Here is a 20,952-nt window from a genome sequence, read left to right as displayed (position 1 = left end):
TGATAATTTTATATGTAACATAGATACTACAAGTTTTTCCACCTCTGAATTTTCCGATGTAATTATTCTAAGTGTATGATTTAGAATCAAAGGAGGGATTGTTTTATCCAACTGTTTAATGTTAATTGTCATTTTGTTTGCAGATTAACAATCAAATATTCACTTGCATTTTAAGTAGCCCTTATATGCATAACAGTTTTAATATGCCTCTAGTGGTTATACAAAGTATAAATCTGGAAGATTTGAGGCTCCTTTGTTCTTTCATTTAGAGGCTAACATTTACTCATCGGTTGACTCTAAACTATGGAATTTTTCTTATCTCTGTGGTAATAAAGTAGCTGTTTCATGCTATGTGCCATCTTTAGATCTTCTCTTCTTCAAGTAGTAAAACCCCCTCACTGTTCTATTCTTGTTCTGTTAACTCATAATAAACAATAGTGAAGCAACACATTTTATACTTTGTACCTCACTTCTAAAAGAAACTTAAATTTAAATACCAGAATCTGACAAACTGCTAAACAAGGTAAGAGCTCATAGTATTACAAGGAACTTACTAGCATAGGCAGAAGATGGGCTGACTTGCAGAAGGATAACAGTTGGAATAAAGGGAGCCATTTCTGGTTGGCTGCTAGTGAGTACTGGTGTTTCCTCAGGGGTTGTTGTTGGATCTGCTGCTTCTCACATTCTATGTTAATGATCTGGATGATAGAATTCATAACTTTCTAGCCAAGGTTATGGATGATACAAAAATAGGTAGGGGGCAGGTAAGGAAGCAGAGAATCTGCAGAAGGACAGATTAGGAGAATGGGCAAGGAAGTAGCATATTGAATACAGCATAGGGAAATGTATTGTCATGCACTTTAGTAGAAGCTATAAAGGCTATTTTCTTAATGGTGAATAGATTTAGAAATCTAATGTGTAAGGGGACTTGAGAGTCCTGGTGCAAGTTGAGTCTGTAATAAAGAAGACAAATACAATGTTAGTGTTCATTTGAGAGGACTAGAATATGAAGGCAAGCATGTAATGTTGAGGTTTTATAATGCATTGGTCAGATGCATTCAGAGTATTGTGAGCTGATTTTGACCCCATATCTAAGAAAGGATGTGTTGACATTGAAGAGGGTCCAGAGGAAGTTCATAAGAATGACCTCTAGAATGTAAGGGTTAACATATAAGGAGTGTTTGATGGTTTAAGCCCTGTACTCACTGGAGCTTAGAAGTATGAGTGTGGATCTCATTGAAACCTATCAAATATTGAAAGGTCCAGATAGAGTGGACATGCAGAGGATGTTTTCAATGGTAGGAGAGTCTAAGACCAGAGATCACAGCCTTAGAATAGAGGGACTTTCCTTTAGAACAGAGCTGGGGAGGAATTTCTTTAGCTAGAGGGTGGTGAATCTGTGGAATTTGTTGCTAGACATCTGTAGAAGCCAAGTCACAAGGTATTTAAAGTGGAAATTGATAAGTTTTTAATTAGTAAGTGCAACAACTGTTATGGGATAGGGCAGGAGGATGGGTTTGAGAGAAAAATAAATCATCTATGATCGAATGGCAGCAGAGACTCAATGGGTTGAATGGCTTAATTCTGCTCCTTTGTATATGGTCTTGTGATCTTAACATGGATGGATTTGTGTATGGAACCAGGATATGGAGTGTTTGTATATTTCCAGCTGCCTGTAAACTCAATTGATTTTCTGAAATATGTTTACACCACTGTTTGACACGTTTTAAAAGAAAAAAGTGCACTTTTGGGCTATTATTTTATGACAAATAAACTTCCAATAGTCTGGAAAGTCTGCCTGCCCCGCACTACCTAATTTGAAGGATGATAGATTATCAGAGCCATACAGCTCCTTTATCTCAGTCATTTTTCCTCTGCAAAATCAAGAAGGGTCAGTAGAGAGAATCATCCTGCTCTTGGGTCTTGCACAGCCTCATATTAGCGGAGGTAAATAGTGGGAAACCCTGGAAACTATGCATATTCCACTGCAATCCCCATCTAATGAAATAATTTTACTTCCAAACTATTTATTGCAGCTTAATTCTTTTATGCTAAAGGTTTCTGTGGAGAATCAATATGGCCTTGAATCACAAATATGATTTAGTAAATAAATATGGTATATAGTCTGCTCTTTTCAGAAGTAATGGCTCATACCTCTTTTAATGGAAAGCAGACAGAGCTGTTGTCTAGAAAAGTATCTCATTAATATAGGCTTCTTAAACAAAACTATTACACATATTACAAGTCAGTAATTTGAAAGGAATTGCATTGCAAGAATACCATGTCTGTTAATTTGCTAACTGATGGAACATTCTGAACAAGCCATTTATGCAGGACTTTGTGAAAGAGCTTGCTAAAATCAATGTAGACAATGTCCACTGGCTGTCCTCCATCAACTTTCCTGGTCACTTCTTTGAAAAACGCAGTAAGTTTGGTTAGACACGACATACCACACACAAAGCCACATTGACTATCCCTAATCAGACCCAAGTTTTTTTTTAATTCTGTCCCTTATAATACCTTCCAATAATTTCCCCACTACTGATTATAGGCTTATTCGTAGAGCCTTTCCTGAACAACCAATCCTCCAATCCTCTGGAACCTCACCCACTGCTAAGGATATTTTAAATTTCTCTTTAGGGCCCATCCAATTTCTGCACTAGCCTTCCACAAAGTCCAAGAGAACACCTTGTTATGCCCTGGTGACTTAAATACCCTAATTTACACTTACCTCATGAAAGCAAGCACCCCTCCTTCTGTTATCCAGATATGATCCATGACTACACTACTGTTTTCCCTCAGATCTGTAGACCCTGTAATAATCTACTGAGTAAACATAAATACAAAAAAATATCCATTTAAGGTCTCCCCCATCTCTTTTGGCTTCACAGAACCTCTTGTCTGTTCCCTTAGCCAATTAATCCAATAGTACTACTGCTCTCCTCTTCTTCCTGCTTCCTCCCCCCACCCCACCACCATCCTTCCTCCCAAGCCATACAGCCAGACTCATTGCCAGAGATCTGGTCATTGCATCCTTCCCTTGGTAGATAATTTCACTCCCTACCCCCTTTGCCTAAGTGGTATACTTGTTATTGAGGGGACAGCCGCTGGGGTTCTCTGCACTATCTGCCTATTCTAATTCCATACCCAAAAGTCACCTAGCTCATTCAACTTAGGCGTGACTACCTCCCTGTGGCTCCTATTTATTACCTTGTCATTCTCCCGACAGATCCAAAGGCATCCAGCTCCAGCTCCAGTTCCATTTCCCTCACGTGGCCCATTTGTCAGAAGCCGCAGCTGAATGCAAATCTCACAGGAGTATTCCTCAGAGATAATGGAGGTTCTCTGCCTTCCTACATCCCACAGGACAAGCTCTCCATTGTTCTTACTGTCCTTCCCAATGCGCTAACTGTGCAATATGAAAGAAAGACAGAAACAAACAAACAAACAAGAGAAACCTGACAGTAACCTGAGAACCTTAGGCTCTTGCTGAAGCCTCTTGAACCAAAGATTCAGTTCTACACTCTAACCCTGTCCCATTCTAATTATGGCTGCTCAGCTCGAACCAAATGATTATGTGCACTAGCCAAGTACCTAATGACCCAGATGACCTTAAGCACTATTGAAAGTTCGGACAGGCCCCACTTGCTTTTCAAAACTGACACTTAAACTTCACAAGCAACTGTCTCCAACTTAAAAGAAATGATAATCCTGACACATCCTGTCAGCCTCACTGAACTTTTATCTTCTGCTTCATGTATCAAGCATTTTTAAGTTAATTGATAGAAGTCTTCTTTACAATAATTGAGCCATGGCAGGTATATGGCATGGAAACAGGCCTTCAGCCCAACCACTTCTTGCCAGTGCACCCTCCTGAGTTTGTCTCATTTGCTTCCCCATTCTCCAAATCTCTCTTACACGTTGTAATTGTACCCACCCATATCATTTCACTTGCAGCTTGTTCCACATACTCATTGCCCTCTGTGTGGAAAAGCTTACAGTCTGTGTCCCCTTCTTACCTTTATCCTCTTATCTTAAATTGATTCCCTTTCGATTCAAAACCACCTATGTTGGAATACGGCTGTAACCATTCATCATTATTCATGCCCCTCGTGAATTTATAAATCTCTACAAGGTCATCTTTCAGCTTCCTGTACTCCAAAGGAAATAGTTCCAGACTTTCCAGTCACTCATAACTTAAGTCCCCTAGACCTGTCATAAAGTGCACTGCAGTTGCTTACTGAAGCCCATGACTTCAACCACCTAGGTCAGCAGTTACAGGGGAGCACCAGCCGCCACAGGTTTTTCCACTTCCTACTACACATAGGATAGGTGAATTGAAATCACATCACCAATTACTCTCAAGGTTATTAGGTTCTTCCTGGGTGTCTGAAAGTGCCATGGCTGCCTTGGACCTACTGTACCTTTAGATGTTGCACTAGAGTGTGCAATCTCCATCTTTTCCTTTCTATATTGGACTGACTGTTCCCCATGTTCCTAATTAAGGCCTATATCACACTGGAGTTTTACTTTGCTTTCTGAAGTGAAATTATTTCAAGTTTCCAGCTTACACAGAAACTCGTTTACTTCATCACACATACATAAACAAATTATCCAGCAAAACTGGATATCTTAGAATAAATTGTTCATTTTCTTTTCACTCTGTTAATCTTTTTATATACTTTGGAGACAAGTTATGTTCCTCCAGCAGATTATGTGTTGTTTAATATACTTAAAATTGAGGTAATTCTGTTGACACAGTCGAAAATTGATTTATCATCAAAAATAAGCGAACATAATCCATCAGCCATGACTAATTCTGCTTTATCTAATTGAAAATTACTTCTGAAGAAATTTATAGCCATTCTCTTTTAATTTTATTGACATCCACATGTCAATTTCTTTCTATTGAGTATGTCTATCAGTGAAATCTAGTTAACTTTATAATCTTATGCAAAATCTGCAAATGGATATAATTCGGTACATAAGAACAACAGAATATCAAAGCAGGAATTAGCTATAAGCCCCCTCAAGCCTCACCAATCGGCAAGGTCATGGGTGACCCAAACAACAGGAATTCTGCAGATGCTGGAAATTCAAGCAACACACATCAAAGTTGCTGGTGAACGCAGCAGGCCAGGCAGCATCTGTAGGAAGAGGTGCAGTCGACGTTTCAGGCCGAGACCCTTCGTCAGGACTAACTGAAGGAAGAGTGAGTAAGGGATTTGAAAGTTGGAGGGGGAGGGGGAGATCCAAAATGATAGGAGAAGACAGGAGGGGGAGGGATGGAGCCAAGAGCTGGACAGGTGATTGGCAAAAGGGGATACGAGAGGATCATGGGACAGGAGGTCTGGGAAGAAAGACAAGGGGGGGGGCCACACATTTTAATTCCACATCCCATTCCCATTCTGACATGTCTATCCATGGCCTCCTCTACTGTAAAGATGAAGCCACACTTAGGTTGGAGGAACAACACCTTATATTCCGTCTGGGTAGCCTCCAACCTAATGGCATGAACATCGACTTCTCTAACTTCCGCTAGGCCCCACCTCCCCCTCGTACCCCATCTGTTACTTATTTTTATGCACACATTCTTTCTCTCACTCTTCTTTTTCTCCCTCTGTCCCTCTGAATATACCTCTTGCCCATCCTCTAGGTCCCCCCCCCCTTGTCTTTCTTCCCGGACTTCCTGTCCCATAATCCTCTCGTATCCCCTTTTGCCAATCACCTGTCCAGCTCTTGGCTCCATCCCTCCCCTTCCTGTCTTCTCCTATCATTTTGGATCTCCCCCTCCCCCTCCAACTTTCAAATCCTTTACTCACTCTTCCTTCAGTTAGTCCTGACGAAACGTCGACTGCACCTCTTCCGACAGATGCTGCCTGGCCTGCTGCATTCACCAGCAACTTTGATGTGTGTTTCATGGGTGACCCTTTGCCTTGGGTCCATTTTGCTGCTGAATCCCTCTTTATCATGTTTCTTTGTCCAACTGTCTATGGGTTTCAGCCTTCAGTAAGTCCAATGACTGAGGATCCACAGGCTCCGTAGCTGAAGAATCCCAAAGACCCCTCAGCCGCTGTCAAGGGAAATTTCTCCGTTTCTCATTTTGAAATGGCTGACGCCTCTGAGACTCTCAGATGCCTTACTGAGATTAGCAAACCCTTGTCATGGTGATTTATGCAATCCAGAGTATGGAAATTTTGTGAGTGGAAATCTTTCTTGGGTGATGGTTAAATTACACTGGACACAATTTTTTTTTTTTTTTTTTGGAAATGTTGCTTCCTCAGAAATTTGTTGTAATTATGGTAAATCACTTGAAGCTGAATACAAATATACTTCCAGACTATTGTATCACATAGCAATTTGGAGAAACAAGAAATTAACTTTTATTGAATTATAATGCATAAAGGCCCTAACGCTTTGCAATTTTCAACTTAGCCAAAAATGTTTTGTTGATGATTTTCATTTGTACTCTGTGTGTGAGCCTTCTCATTTAAGTGTCCAACAATAATCAGCTAGCACTTATACATTCTAGTTGCCCTGACACCATTTCTCCATGACCGCACACTCCTGGTAAAACCTTTCACCGTGTTCATCACTGACAGAGCCATGTATAGCAAGGAGGAAGGCTAAATAGGAAACAAATATAGACAATTTTTTAAAACAAGTGCATGTTAGGGAAATTTTATGGCAATTTTCATGATCAGCAGTCCAAAATCCGTAAGATATACACAAAAGTATATACACTTTATTTGTCGCAATTGCTTAAAGGCAAAGACAGCAGATTTTTGAACTGCAAATATGGAAGTATGGAAATTGATTTATGTCAAGGTGGCATTTAGGTGGATGAAATAGCAAAGCGAAGAAAATAACGCTGGCACAGACACTTCTGTCTGTGTTTATTATCCCAAACTAGGAAATGAAGGTGAGCCCATTTTTGGGGAATGAAGCAATAAGGCTATTCAAAGGAATTGGTAGTGGTTTATTATTATCATACGTACTGAGATACAGTGAAGAAACTTAGTTTTTCAAGCCACCAATACTGAACATTGCTAAAACATAAGTACTTAGAGGTAGTTCATATAATGCAGAACATGGATACAGTTACAGAAAACGTGAAAATGGCATGCAGACAATGAAGTGTAAGGGCTATGATGAGATAGATTGGGAGGTCAAGAGTTCACCTTTACCATTCAATAGCCTTTAGTGCACTGTTTTGACTATTTTCACTGGGCATCGGTGTACTTTCAGCAAATTGTCAGGAGATCCTCTGTGCCATTCCACTTACTCCTCCAATTTGATTGGTCACAGGCCAAGAATTTCTATAGGTTCTTGAAGAATTTTTCTATGCCTCTGTTGCCTTTATGGAACTCAAATTAAAGTACAAATTTCAGGTACCTGACCTCTGGCTTACAAGTCAGTTTACCCATGAGAGCTGGCTGAGTTTAACTAGAAACTTGGTGCCAGAGCCGGTGGCCAAGGAAAGCCGGCTGGTGTTGGCCTGGGAGTGGACACTGAAACTGAGTGTGTGGTGGTCCTGGCTTGGGAGAAGGCACAGGTGTTGGTTCACTTGGGGAAGTAGGACAAGTGTCATTTGCAGATCCATCTTCTGGTTATGTTCTGTGATGGAGATTCACTTCATTATTTTTTGCTAAGCTTGCTTTCTAAATAGCAGCTGCCATTTAAAAGGTCACAAGCAGATGTAAGTAAACATCCAACTAACAGCTTCTCCAGTTTCTGGCCATAAATGGAAGTCAGACTTCAGTTCTTAAAATAGAAATAAAAAATAGCAATCAGTTTGAAGTTAAAAAACACACTTTGCAAACAAGCTCTGCATTTTACAGATGCTCTGACTGTGTAGAAGCAGATGTTAGTTGCTGCACTGGCTTTATCACTGCTGGAAGTAGAGTATTTGACAACAGGTTGTTCATTTTGAGTTGTTTCAAACAGGCAAGCTGACTCAAGGAAACTTGTCAGTGGTGTTTGTAGTTGAAAGGCATTATTTGCGCAAAGAAGTTAGCTTTACAAGTCAAGTCAAGTCAAGTTGCTTTTTATTGTCATTTTGACCATAAGCTGCTGGTACAGTATACAGTAAAAACGAAACCACGTTCCTCCAGGACCATGGTGCTACATGAAACAACACAAAACTACACTAGACTAAGTGAGACAACACAAGCCTACACTAGACTACAGACCTACACAGGGCTACATAAAGTGCACAAAACAGTGTAGGGCAGTACAATAAATAATAAACAAGACAATAGGCACAGTAGAGGACAAATTACAATATAATAATAAATGATGTTGATGTCAGTCTAGTCTCTGGGTATTAAGGACTCTGATGGCTTGGGGGAAGAAACTGTTGTACAGTCTGGTCGTGAGAGCCCGACTGCTTTGGTACCTTTTGCCAGATGGCAGAAGGGAGAAGAGTTTGTATGAGGGGTGCATGGGGTCCTTCACAATGCTGTTGGCTTTACGGGTGCAGCGTGTAGTGTAAATGTCTGTAATGGCGGGAAGAGAGACCCAGATGATTTTCTCAGCTGACCTCACTTTCTGCTGCAGGGCCTTGCGATCTGAGACGGTGCAATTCCCGAACCAGGCAGTGATGCAGCTGCTCAGGATGCTCTCGATACAACCTCTATAGAAAGTGGTGAGAATGCTGGGTGGGAAATGGACTTTTCTCAGCCTTCGCAGAAAGTAGAGCCGCTGTTGGACTTTCTTGGCTATGGAGCTGGTGTTGAGGGACCAGGTGAGATTTTCCGCCAGGTGAAAACCAAGAAATTTGGTGCTCTTAACGATCTCAACAGAGCAGCCGTCAATGTTCAGCGGAGAGCGGTCGCTCCATGCTCTCCTGAAGTCAACACCATCTCTTTTGTTCACATTCAAAGACAGGTTGTTGGCTCTGCACCAGTCCGTGAGCCACTGCACCTCCTCTCTATATGCTGACTCATCGTTCTTGCTGATGAGACCCACCATGGTCGTGTCATGGGTGAACTTGATGTTGTGGTTCGAGCTGTGTGTTGCAGCATAGTCGTGGGTCAGCAGAGTGAACAGCAGTGGACTGAGCACACAACCCTGGGGGGCCCCCGTGCTCAGTGTGATGGTGTTGGAGATGCTGCTTCCAATCCGGATTGACTGTGGTCTCCCAGTCAGGAAGTCTAGGATCCAGTTGCAGAGGGAGGTGTTCAGGCCCAGTAGGCTCAGCTTCCCAATCAGTTTCTGAGGAATGATTGTGTTGAATGCTGAACTGAAGTCTATGAACAGCATTTGAACGTACTTGTCTTTTTTGTCCAGGTGGGTTAGGGCCAGGTGGAGGGTGCTGGCGATGGCGTCGTCTGTTGAACGGTTAGGAAGATACGCAAACTGCAGGGGGCCCAGTGAAGGAGGCAGCAGGGTCTTGATGTGCCTCATGACGAGCCTCTCGAAACACTTCCTGATGATGGACGTGAGTGCGACGGGACAGTAGTCGTTGAGGCAGGACACTGAAGACTTCTTCAGCACGGGGACGATGGTCGCGGCCTTAAAGCACATAGGAACGATGGCATTGCTCAGGGAGATATTGAAGATGTCAGTGAGAACATCTGCCAGCTGGTCTGCATATCCTCTGAGCACTCTGCCAGGAATATTGTCTGGTCCAGCAGCCTTCCGTGGGTTGACCCTGCATACAGTTTTCCTCACATCAGCCACAGTAAGACACAGCACCTGGTCATTGGGCGGAGGAGTGGTCTTCCTTGCCACCACATCATTTTCCACCTCAAAACAAGCGTAGAAGTTGTTCAACACATCTGGAAGGGAGGCATCACCAGCACGGGAAAGTGGTGTTGTCTTGTAGTTGGTGATGTCCTGAATGCGCTTCCACATGTGCCGCGTGTTGCTGCTGTCCTGGAAGTGGCTGTAGATTCACTGGGTGTCTGTACGCTTTGCCTTTCTGATGGCCCGGGACAGTTTGGCCCTCGCTGTTGTTAGGGCTGCCATGTCCCCTGCTCTGAAGGCGGAGTCACGGGTTCTCAGCAGTTCACGCACCTCCGCGGTCATCCATGGCTTCTGATTAGCGTGTATAGTGATGGTCTTGGACACAGTGACATCATCAATGCACTTACTGATGTAGCTAGTCACTGATGCCGTGTACTACTCTAAGTTGGTGGAGTTGCCATCGGTTGCAGCCTCCCTGAATATGTGCCAGTCAGTGTGCTCAAAGCAGTCTTAAAGAGCAGAGATTGCTCCTGCTGGCCAGGTTTTCACCTGCTTCTGAACCGGTCTGGAGCGTCTGACAAGTGGTCTGTATGCTGGGATAAGCATAACAGAGATGTGGTCTGAGTAACTGAGGTGGGGACAGGGTTCCGCACGGTACGCATCAGGGATGTTTGCACAAACAAGTTCCAACGTGTTCGCCCCTCTCGTTGCAACGTCTACATGCTGATGGAATTTGGGGAGAACTTACTTGTGGTTCGTGTGATTAAAATCTCCGGCGACAGTAAACAGTCCATCAGTATGTGCGTTCTGCAGTTTGCTAATAGCCCCATACATTTCACAGAGCACCTCCTTAGCATTAGCACTGGGGGGAATGTACACACCGACTATAAGGACAGTGGTGAATTCCCATGGTAAATAAAATGGTCTGCATCTAACAGTCCTAAACTCCACTAGTGATGAGCAGTAACTAGAGACCAGCACAGAGTTTTTGCACCATTCCATGTTAATGTATATACACAAGCCACCACTGCGAGCCTTACTGCATAGAGCTGCATCTCTGTCAGCCCGAAACAAAGCGAGCCCGTCTAACTGAAAGACGGCGTCTGGAACTCTGTCGCTAAGCCACATTTCCATGAAAACGAAAGCACAGCAGACTCTGAACTCCTGCCAAGTAGTCAACTGGAGTCGTATGTCATCCAATTTACAGCAATAATGGTAACTGGGTAATGTCTAGTGTGTCTCAGCAAATGCTTTTTGTCCGTTAGTGTTAAAAGGATATCTGAGGAAATATCACAAGTGTGTGAAGTCATCCAATTAGGAGAAAAAGTATATAAATATTGAGAGTCATTCAGGCTTATCAAGAATATGGTAAAGAACATCAAGAAGCCATGAAAGAAACAAGCTGTAAGTCTGTTTCTCCAGCTTCGGTTTTTGCAATAGACAACTTGCTTGTCTGTAACTTGATAGACTGTCATTTTAGTTTATAGGAATTGTACTTGTATCTTGTAAATCCTTAATACTTTAAGCTTAATGTTTATGGTTTAGAATTGGCTTGAAATTTGGAAATGTTTTATAATGTTTCAAGATTCAAGATAATAATTCAATGGATCAAGATAAGGTAGGAATCCCCCGTGAATTTTAAACGAGTTTTAAGAATATTGTTTGGATTTAAATGTATATCAATAAAAGTAGTGAACTGTGTTTTAAACTACTTCGTTAACTCAAAATATTTTCTCCTTGGTAGGGAGAGGGGACCCACCACTCAGATAGTGCGCATTGGCAGCTAAACTCACCATGGAGAATAGACCCATCGGCAGTTCCACTTCTTGCTGCTGTGGCACACTTAATTTGTCATCCTTGTGAAAATGTACACATTAGTGCAAAATGCAGGGTGACTCAGCTATCCCTGCTGACCAACAGGAATTCTGCAGATGCTGGAAATTCAAGCAACACACATCAAAGTTGCTGGTGAACGCAGCAGGCCAGGCAGCATCTGTAGGAAGAGGTGCAGTCGACGTTTCAGGCCGAGTCTCAGCCTGAAACGTTGACTGCACCTCTTCCTACAGATGCTGCCTGGCCTGCTGCGTTCACCAGCAACTTTGATGTGTATCCCTGCTGACCTTCTTGTTTCTCAGTCCTCCTAAATATACTAATACACACAGAGAAAAGACAGGAAGAATAATCTGACCTCATGTTCAAATTCTGCCAGTATCATTTTCCTTGCATTATTAATCACCTTCATGCTCTGCAGAGATCTCCCTGTATTCCATCTTTTCATTATTGTTGACACCTTCCATTAGCCGTTGCAATATACAGGCTTCTTTGCTTCCATGCCAAAACTTCTTCGTCTGCCCTTCAGCCAGATGTAACTTGACTGAGGTGTCAATAAATTCTGCTGCACTTGACAAACCTTCTCGGGCCAGAAGCTGCTTCTTGTGCTGCAAGTCCTGCTGCTTGATATGTGTGCTGTTGGGATTTTCAAAGTCTGCTTGCATTTTCAGTGGCTGTAGCAACTTATAGACGGAATTTCCCCTTTCAAGGTTACTGCTAGCCGTACAGCCTTGAATGTTAAAGCAGCTTTGAATCAGGAAAAGGGGTGAGGATTGAGTGAGGAGATGGAAATTCCATTCCTACAAGTCAACTTGGCCCATGATTCACTTTAGATGTCATTATTAAAGGCAGCCACTTACATTATATTATTTTGTTTTGCAATTCCCCTTAAGTGCCAGTCATAAAAGAAAGGTGGGCACTCATTGCAAACTGCATAAGTCTTGCAGTTTTGCTTCTGATTTTCTCTATGCATCAATTCACACAGGACACTGAACAGACCAAACATGTGACAACCACCAGAATCCTGGGCGTTGCCTGTGTGACACATACACACAGTAGCCACTTTATTAGGTAAACCTGTATACCTGTTCATTAATACAAATATCTAATCAGCCAGTAATGTTGCAGCAACTCAATGCATAAAAGCATGGAGACACTGTTAAGAGATTCAATTGTTGTTCAGATCAAACATCAGAATAGGAAAGAAATGAGATCTAAGTCATTTGATGGTAGAATAATTATTGGTGTTAGACAGGATGGTTTGAGTATCACAAATGAGTATCACAGGATGGATTGCTTATTACTTGGGATTTTCATACACAATGGTCTCTATAATTTATAGAGAGTAGTGCGTAAAACAAAAAAACATAAGGATAAGTGGCAGTTCTGTGGTAAATATGCCATGTTACTGAGAGAGGACAGAACAGAATTGTGTATTTAATATTTCAATAATATTTTAGTAATATAAATATTTTATTTCATCAAGCATGCTTGTTCATTTAAATAATTCATTATGGATTATAGGCATGTCTCACTTACAGTAAAAATTAAATTAAATTAGACTCACATTCCAGGCTCCTTGTTTCCTTTGAGTTAGTTTTATATTTTATGTTTTAGAGTTACAAAACATAACAGTGTTGATGAGAAAGTTTAAACAAACCACAAAGGCTCCCCTCCTGTTGAAGTGCAGTGAGATGATTGAGTTTTATAAAAGCACAGTGAGTAAAAAAAATCTGTGCAATATGTACTTCTTCAGGAAGAGACAGAGACCATCAAGTTAAAAAAAGGCAGAAAACAGAAGAATTCACAGATTCATAAACAGTGAGTACTGGGTGATAATACTCATAAAAAAAGAGCTGAAAGGACTGGCTACTTGGAAAGATTGACATACTTAATTACGCAACAGATAACTGGCTCCTGCAAAGTGTACTAATTGAGCAGTGTTTCGAAGCAAATGAAATAGCCAATAAGAACGAATGTCAATTTTGCTGAGTGCATTGGATTTAAAGGCCTACAGTTTGCTTAGAAGTTTGACTGCTTCAATTAAACCAGCAGAAATGAGCTTTGTTGATATTATGAAAGTAATGCATGAATATTCAGAAATGAACCCATTTTTGATTGCAGAATGCTTTAGGTTTCATAAGTGAAATCAAAAGGAAATGAGTCCATTTCAGCATACATGGCTGAATGGATGAAGTTGTCTGAGCATTGTCAGTTCAATGATGGGCTTAATAATACAATGAGAGATTGTTTAGTTTGTGGAATCTTACAAGAAAGCATTCAAAAAACATTCCTAACTGAAGCACAACTCATTTATTTTTTTTTTTAGATTATGAGAACACTCAGTCCTCTTTTATTGCCATTTAGAAATGCATACATGCATTAAGGAATGATACAATGTTTAAAGGAGAAGTGGAAATAGCTGTATCAATAAAATCAGCAGAGAAGCAATTGAGTTGCAATCAGGAGTGAAAATGAACATGTACAAAATAGCAGCATCTAAACAGAAACCAGCCAGGCTGAATAAATTTTGATTCCATTGTGGCAGGGGTTCAAAGAGACCAGGCCAAACTAAATTTAAAGATGAAACTTGCAGAAAATACAACAAAGTAGGACACACACAAGAAAGCATTTTAGGCTGATAAAAATAAATGACCTGCACGGGGAAGAGAAAAAGATAAAATGTCAAGTTGCAGTTTCATAAAGAGCACTAACCAGTATGTCATTAATGAAAAATCTGATAGTGATGAGTGTGACACAGGGCTGAGTAGCCTGAGGATTTACAATGTGAAAACTAACAAGAAATATGGCTTATATCAGAAGTGGACATCATATTAATTAAAATGGAATTGGATACTGTCTCAGCTGTTTATGTCATTTCACAAAATGTGTTTGAACAACAGTTTGAAGATGCCGAACTGAAGCCTTCAGATATCTAACTAAGAACTTATACTAAAGAAAAAGGTAACTCCTGTGGGAATGATATTCGTAACAGTAAGTGAAATAAAATGACCAACAAGCTACATTGGGCTTGTTTGTGGTAAAAACAAGAGGGCCAGCATTGGTGGGATGGGATTAGCTAAGACAGTTATAATGTAACTTGATTGGAAATGCATCCACAATTGAAAGCAAATTTAAGAAGGTACTGGATGATGCCACACCAATCTCCATGCTGTACACCATGAACCATTGCCCAACAGCTGGAAAACAGGTGTTGCTTCCAACGTCTATGCCTTGGTGGGAAAGCATATTGGATGAAGGAAAGACAATGTTGCTCAGGGCTAGGAGGAAACATAAAAGTGCCAAAAGCAGAGGTCTTTCACAACAGCTTTGTAGGCAACATATCAAAGAATGCTTCTGATACATTAATCAGGCAGTTATTTGCAAAATGTGGCTTGTTTCTAAGATGGAAGACAATTCAAGGAGCATCAGGAAAGTTGCAAGCATTTGGTTTTTATGAGTATACAGAATCAGAATCTAATCTGGTTGCATTAAGATTATTGTATGAATTTCATGGGAGTCAAAAAATGCTTGTAAGAGTATATGCAAAAATGATGCATGGGAAGTCAAAAAGGAAGGAGTCAATGGAGATACAAAAACAAAGTTTTCATCATATAATGTTGTGGATCAGGAAACGAAGAGGTGAGATCAGATCATAAAGGGAGCAACAGAAAGATTAATAAGAGAATGCTCTAGTGAACTAAATGCACCTTCCCAAGATCAAGATGCACATCATAGAAAGAAGAAAAAGGAATTGGAAGAGCATAAACAAGATCTAATTTCTCAAGAAATTAGCAAATTCAGAGATACTCACAAGACCTAAAAGAAAAGGGAAGGCAAGAAAGAGAAAGACAAGCAATTAAAAAGGAGAAGAAAGGTTTCCAGAGCTATCAGAACCACTTCCTTCAGTCCCAGAGTCCACCACGGAGGAGGGATCAGACTCTGAGTTTGTTCCACGTTTCACCTGCCAAACAATTTTGATCCCACTTGTCAGGAAAGACATTATCTCACACTAGTGAGAAAGCCTTCACAGCAATTAAATATTTAGGACTGAATGGGACAATTTAAATGCACTATGCTGTGGATGTCAGTATAGTTGTTACATTATATATTATACAGTGTATATAGTTGAGATGCATTCTATATTGAGTTGGAGTTTATAGCTAAGCAGGGAGGAGTGTTGTGTATTAGATATTACAGTAATATTTAAGTAATATTGCAAATATATTGTTTGATTAAGCATTCTTGTTCATTTAAATATTTCATTATGGATCATACGTAAAAGTACATAAATGGCATATGTCACCATGCCGTCATACGTGCATGCCTCCCTTAAAGTAAAAATGAAGTTAGACACACTTTTTCAGCTCCTTGTTTCCTTTGAATTAGTTTTATGTTTTGGAGTGACAAAGCACAGCAAGAATGATCAGACCAGTTAAAACTGACAGGAAAGCAACAGTAACACAAATAACCATGCATTGCAACTGTGGTGTACGGAAGTGCATCTCTGAGCACACAACACGTCAAACATTGAATTGGAGGGGCAACAGCAGCAGAAGACCATGAACATATACTTAGTGGCTACTCTATTATGTACAGGAGTGTCATGGTCCTGACTGAACAGTGACAGGCATCGAAGTTCCAGTACTCCAGTTCCCCGGAGAATGGTTAGCTGCCTTGTCCTATTAAGACTCAAACTGGCAATTACTGCCTGTCACATCCCTTCATGGAAGTCTGTACTTGAAAAGCATCTTGCTAAACACACAGTGCTCAACCATAGGAGTTCTACTTCTATTACTACTGTTTGTGATTTTGTTTGTTTTGTCTTGTTTATTTTGGGTCTGAGTCTGAGTTAATTCTAGACTTCACTCTGCACTTGGGTTCACTCCCATCCATAGCTCTCTCATCACAGCATGATTGAGCCATCATGAGCCCAGCAGAGTTTGAATGTCTGTGAACAGCATCAGCCTACTAGGGAGTTACTGTAGGTAGACATGACAACATGCTTCAGAAACTTACCACTCTCCAAAAACCCCTCCGACTCCGGTAGGCAGTATCTGAGTTCAGCAAGAGTGGCTGCCAGCTCTGGGCACGTTCAAGGTGGACACTCCATCAATACTTGTGAGGGGTCACTGCACCTACCATCTCCCGAGTGGTATGACGGTAACCCGAAATTATGTTGAGGATTCCTGGTACAATGCTCCTTGGCCTTTGAGTTACAGCCATCCAAGTTCCCATCAGAATGTAGCAAGGTAGCCTATATCAACTTGTTCCTTATTCAAAGAGTCCTTATCTGGGCCACCGCACTCTGGGAAAAGGATTCACCAGCTTCTGCCAGTGCAGACCTCTTCAGAGATTTTGAGGAGGGTGTGCTACCATGCTGCTGGAGGACATGGGCCTGTGATAAAGCTCAACTTGGGTCAGGGGAATCGGTCTGTGGCTGATTATTCCATAGAATTTTGTACCTTGGCTGCAGAGTGATAGGAAGCACGAACCGCTTTCTTACATAATGGACTGAGTGACAAGCTAAAAGTACCCTTGTGGCCTGAGACTCAGTGGAGGATCAGAAAGTATTATGGACCTGACAATTCTACTCGATAACCGATTAATGGAAATGAGAAGGGATAAGGCAAAGGGAGTTACTTCAAATTACTTCAAACAGATTCTTCCCCTGACTATTCTCCATCTTTCCTCTCCTATTCCCCAGTTAAGACTCCTCCTCAACCGTCGCTAATCTCAGCATCTGAGGTGCCTGTGCAAATAGGTCGAACCAGGCTCCCTCGAACTGAAAGAGAGAGAGGAAGGAGAGAAAAGTGCTGAATTTACAGTGGAGAGACCAAACATTGTCAGACCTCTTGTCTCAAGCAGCAGGGAGGGCTGTGACAGTTGTTAGCCACGCTCGTGGTTCAGCTCCCTCCAGAATGGTGCTCCCATATCACCTCATTGGGAGACCAAAAACACTCCCTTGATGCCTTTATTATCTTCAGTGTAGCCTGGAAAATTTTGGACCTTGAACTGGCCAAAAGATTGACAAGCCCCCTTTTGCATCTCAACCAGTGGCTCATTACCATGGTCCTGAATGGGAGATCATTGGTGCTAGGGCGGATCAACTACCAAACATCCCTGCTCAAGCTCAAGATTGGCCAGCATGTGGAATCATACCAGCTCCATCTCGTTTGCTCCCCATAAATACCCTCACTCTGGGTCATCCCTGGCTGTCATCCCAGAACCCAAGAGTCAATTGGACTACTTGTGTTGTTCTGGGTTGATCTAACCAGTGCAAAAAGAAATTCCTCCAACACGGGCCTAAGACATCTTCCAAGGTACCTTCCAAGATACCTTCCAAGATATCTCCTGAGTTTACTTCTGAGGCAAAGTCCGAGACTATTTCCAATATTGAGTGACCTTTTGAACCTTCCACCTCTAACCCCAGGTAAAGGTCCTCCCGGATACATCTTTGTTCCTAAAGCTGTTTGTTTGGAAGTGCCTAACTGGGCACACACTTCAAACCTGGATAGGCATCCAAAGGTGGCTCACATGCTAGAGTTCATCAAGAGATGATACTGGTGACCTAGCGTGAATGTCTCTTAGCATGTGATATCTGCACACAAAAAAAGAGAAGTCCAAGCACAGCCTTGAGGTCTGCTTCAGCCTCTCCTCAATCCTACTCACCTTTGGTCCCACATTTCTATGCAATTTGTCAAAGTCTTCAGGCATATTGGGGTAATACAGCAATCATGGTGGTTGTAGGCCCATCCCTCAAGGTCTGCTGTTTTATACCCCTTCTCGAACTACCATTGGCTTCAGAGACCCACAAGCTCATGTTACAGGTCATCTTCAGGATTCACAGTTTCCCCCAGGACATCATCTTTGATCATGGTCCCCATTTTGCCTCTAGGTTTTGGAAGGCCTCTTGTGAGGTCATTGGGGCTTCTACCAATATGTTGTCGAGGTTCTGCGGACCAATGGGAAAATGCAGAAAGTCAACCAGGACCCGTAGAGAACACTCAAGTGTCTAGCCTCAGGGAATCCAAAACCAAGACACTAAAACGTAGAGTAACAACCTGATCTGGGCAGAGCTTGCTGACAAATCATTTCAGCATTGCTCTATCAGGATGCCCACTTTTGATTGCTAATTTTGGTACCACCTCTACTGTTTCTAGAACAAGAAACGGAGGTGGGGAGTTTCCATTAGTGGACTAATTGGTCCAGATGTGTCACCAGAAATGGATCAAGATGAGAGAGACATTGTTGGCCAATTTGTGGCAATAGCAAGACCAGGCCAACTGCCGGAGTAAACAGGTGCTAGCGCTACTTCCCAGTCAAAAGGTCTGGCTCTCAGCTAGAGATCTCCCCATGTGTATTGAATCCAGAAATCAGGCCCCTCATTACATCAGTCCATTCAAAATTCTGTGACGCATCAACTCAGTTACCTATCATCTCCATTTCCAGGGAACCATGTGGATTCACTCCACAGTCCAAGTATTTCCCCCCGCCCCAGCCCTTGAGTGCCAGCCCCTTGGCTCCATTTCCCAAACCTCCTTGGCCTCCACGAATTACTGAGGGGCAACCCACCTACAAAGTCTGGCGGCTTTTGAACATCTGCATTGTCAGAGGTGAAAGGCAATGCCTTATAGATTGGAGGGATATGGCACAGAAGAAAGATGCTGATTTCCTGCATGGGACCTTCTAGATCCTCTGTTAATAGAGCACTTTTGCTGGTGCCATCCTGATTGCCCTAGGCCATCAGGAGCTGACCATATGAGAGGGTTTCTATCATGGTCCTGAATGAACAGCAGCAGTCATCAAAGTTTCAGTGCTCCAATTCCCCAGAGAGTGATTAGCTCCCTCTGTTCCTTTAAATCTCAGACTACCAATTATTGCCTTTCACACTTCTTCACGGAAAGTCTGTACTTAAAGGCCCCATGTTGAGCACTCAGTGCTCAATTGTAAGAGTTCCATTTCTAGTAGTACTGTTTGTACTTTTGCCTTTGGATTTTGTTTGCATCATCTTCTATATTTTGAGTCTGACTCTGAGCTAATTCTAGACCTTACTCCGCACTTTGGTTCACCGCCATCCATAACTCTCTCGTTACGCAGGAGGTATGAAATGGGCCACTCTAACCAAAATAAGCCATTGTAGTTCTTCTAAAGAGCCTGCTCATGGGTTCTGCCACTAGGATACTGCTTTATCTGGGTTGCCAACAATATACATGCATTTTATGCTATCTCTGTCTCAGGCAGTGCTCCCTCTAGGCCGTGACACTTGCTCTGCTCTGTAATGCTTGTCTGGCACACACAGAACAGTAGAGCACAGAACAGACTCTTCAGTCAAGATGATGTTTGGTAACCTTTTAACCTGCTCTAAGATTAACCTAGCCCTCCATTTCCTTTCAGCCATGTGCTTCTTTAAGAATCTCTGAAATCTCCCTAATGTTTCCATCTGTACCTGCAGTGTGTTCCATGCAAAAAGTAAAAATTGGATTCTGATATCCTACCTATACTTTCATCCAATCACCTTAAAATTATGCCCTTTCATATTAGCCACTTCTATCCTGGGCAAAAGGTGCTGGCCATCCATTCTACCTATGCTCCTTACCATCTTGTATACCACTATGAAGTTGCCTTTCATCCTCCTTCACTCCAAAGAGAAAAGTGCTACCTTGCTCAAACTTTCCTCATAAAACATGATCATTCATCCTAGTAAATCTCCTCTGCACCCTCTCTGAAGCCTCCACATCTTTCCTGTACTGAGGTGATCAGAACTACTCCAAGTATGGTCCAACATTACCCTGCAGCTCTTCTCCGACTAAAGAAGGCCAACATACTATATGCCTTTTAACCACCCTATTGATTTGTGTGTGAACTTTGGGGGAATCTATCAACACGGACTCCAAGATCCTTCTACTCCTTCACGCTGCTAGGAATTCTGCCACTAACTTTGTACTCTACCTTCAAGTTCAATCTTCTATAGTAGAGTCCAGATTGAACTCCATCCACCAAATTTTAACTCAGCTCTGCATCCTATCACTGTCCCATGGTAACCTATGACAACCTTCTACAACTCAACTGACCTTTGTCATCTACAGACTTATTAATGTACTTTTCCATTTCCCCACACAAGTAATTTATAAATATCATAAAGAACAGGGGTCCTAGAGCAGATCTCTGCAGGACACTAGTCACCAACCTATAAGCAGAATATGGTTCATCTACTACCATTCTCTTTGAGCAAGCCAATGCTGAATCCATGCATTTTCCCTCAACCCCGTGTCTTCTGTCATTCTGTATGAGCCTACCATGGGGAACCTTAACAAACACTTCACTAAAATCCATCTTCACCATATCCATTGCTGTACATTCATCAATTTGCTTTGTCATTATCCATAGAATATTGAAGAATTCAATCAGGCTTATGAGGCACAACCTACC

This window comes from Mobula birostris, chromosome 1 (assembly GCF_030028105.1).
Source record: "Mobula birostris isolate sMobBir1 chromosome 1, sMobBir1.hap1, whole genome shotgun sequence".
NCBI lineage: Eukaryota > Metazoa > Chordata > Chondrichthyes > Myliobatiformes > Myliobatidae > Mobula > Mobula birostris.
Note: the sequence above shows the minus strand (reverse complement) of the source record.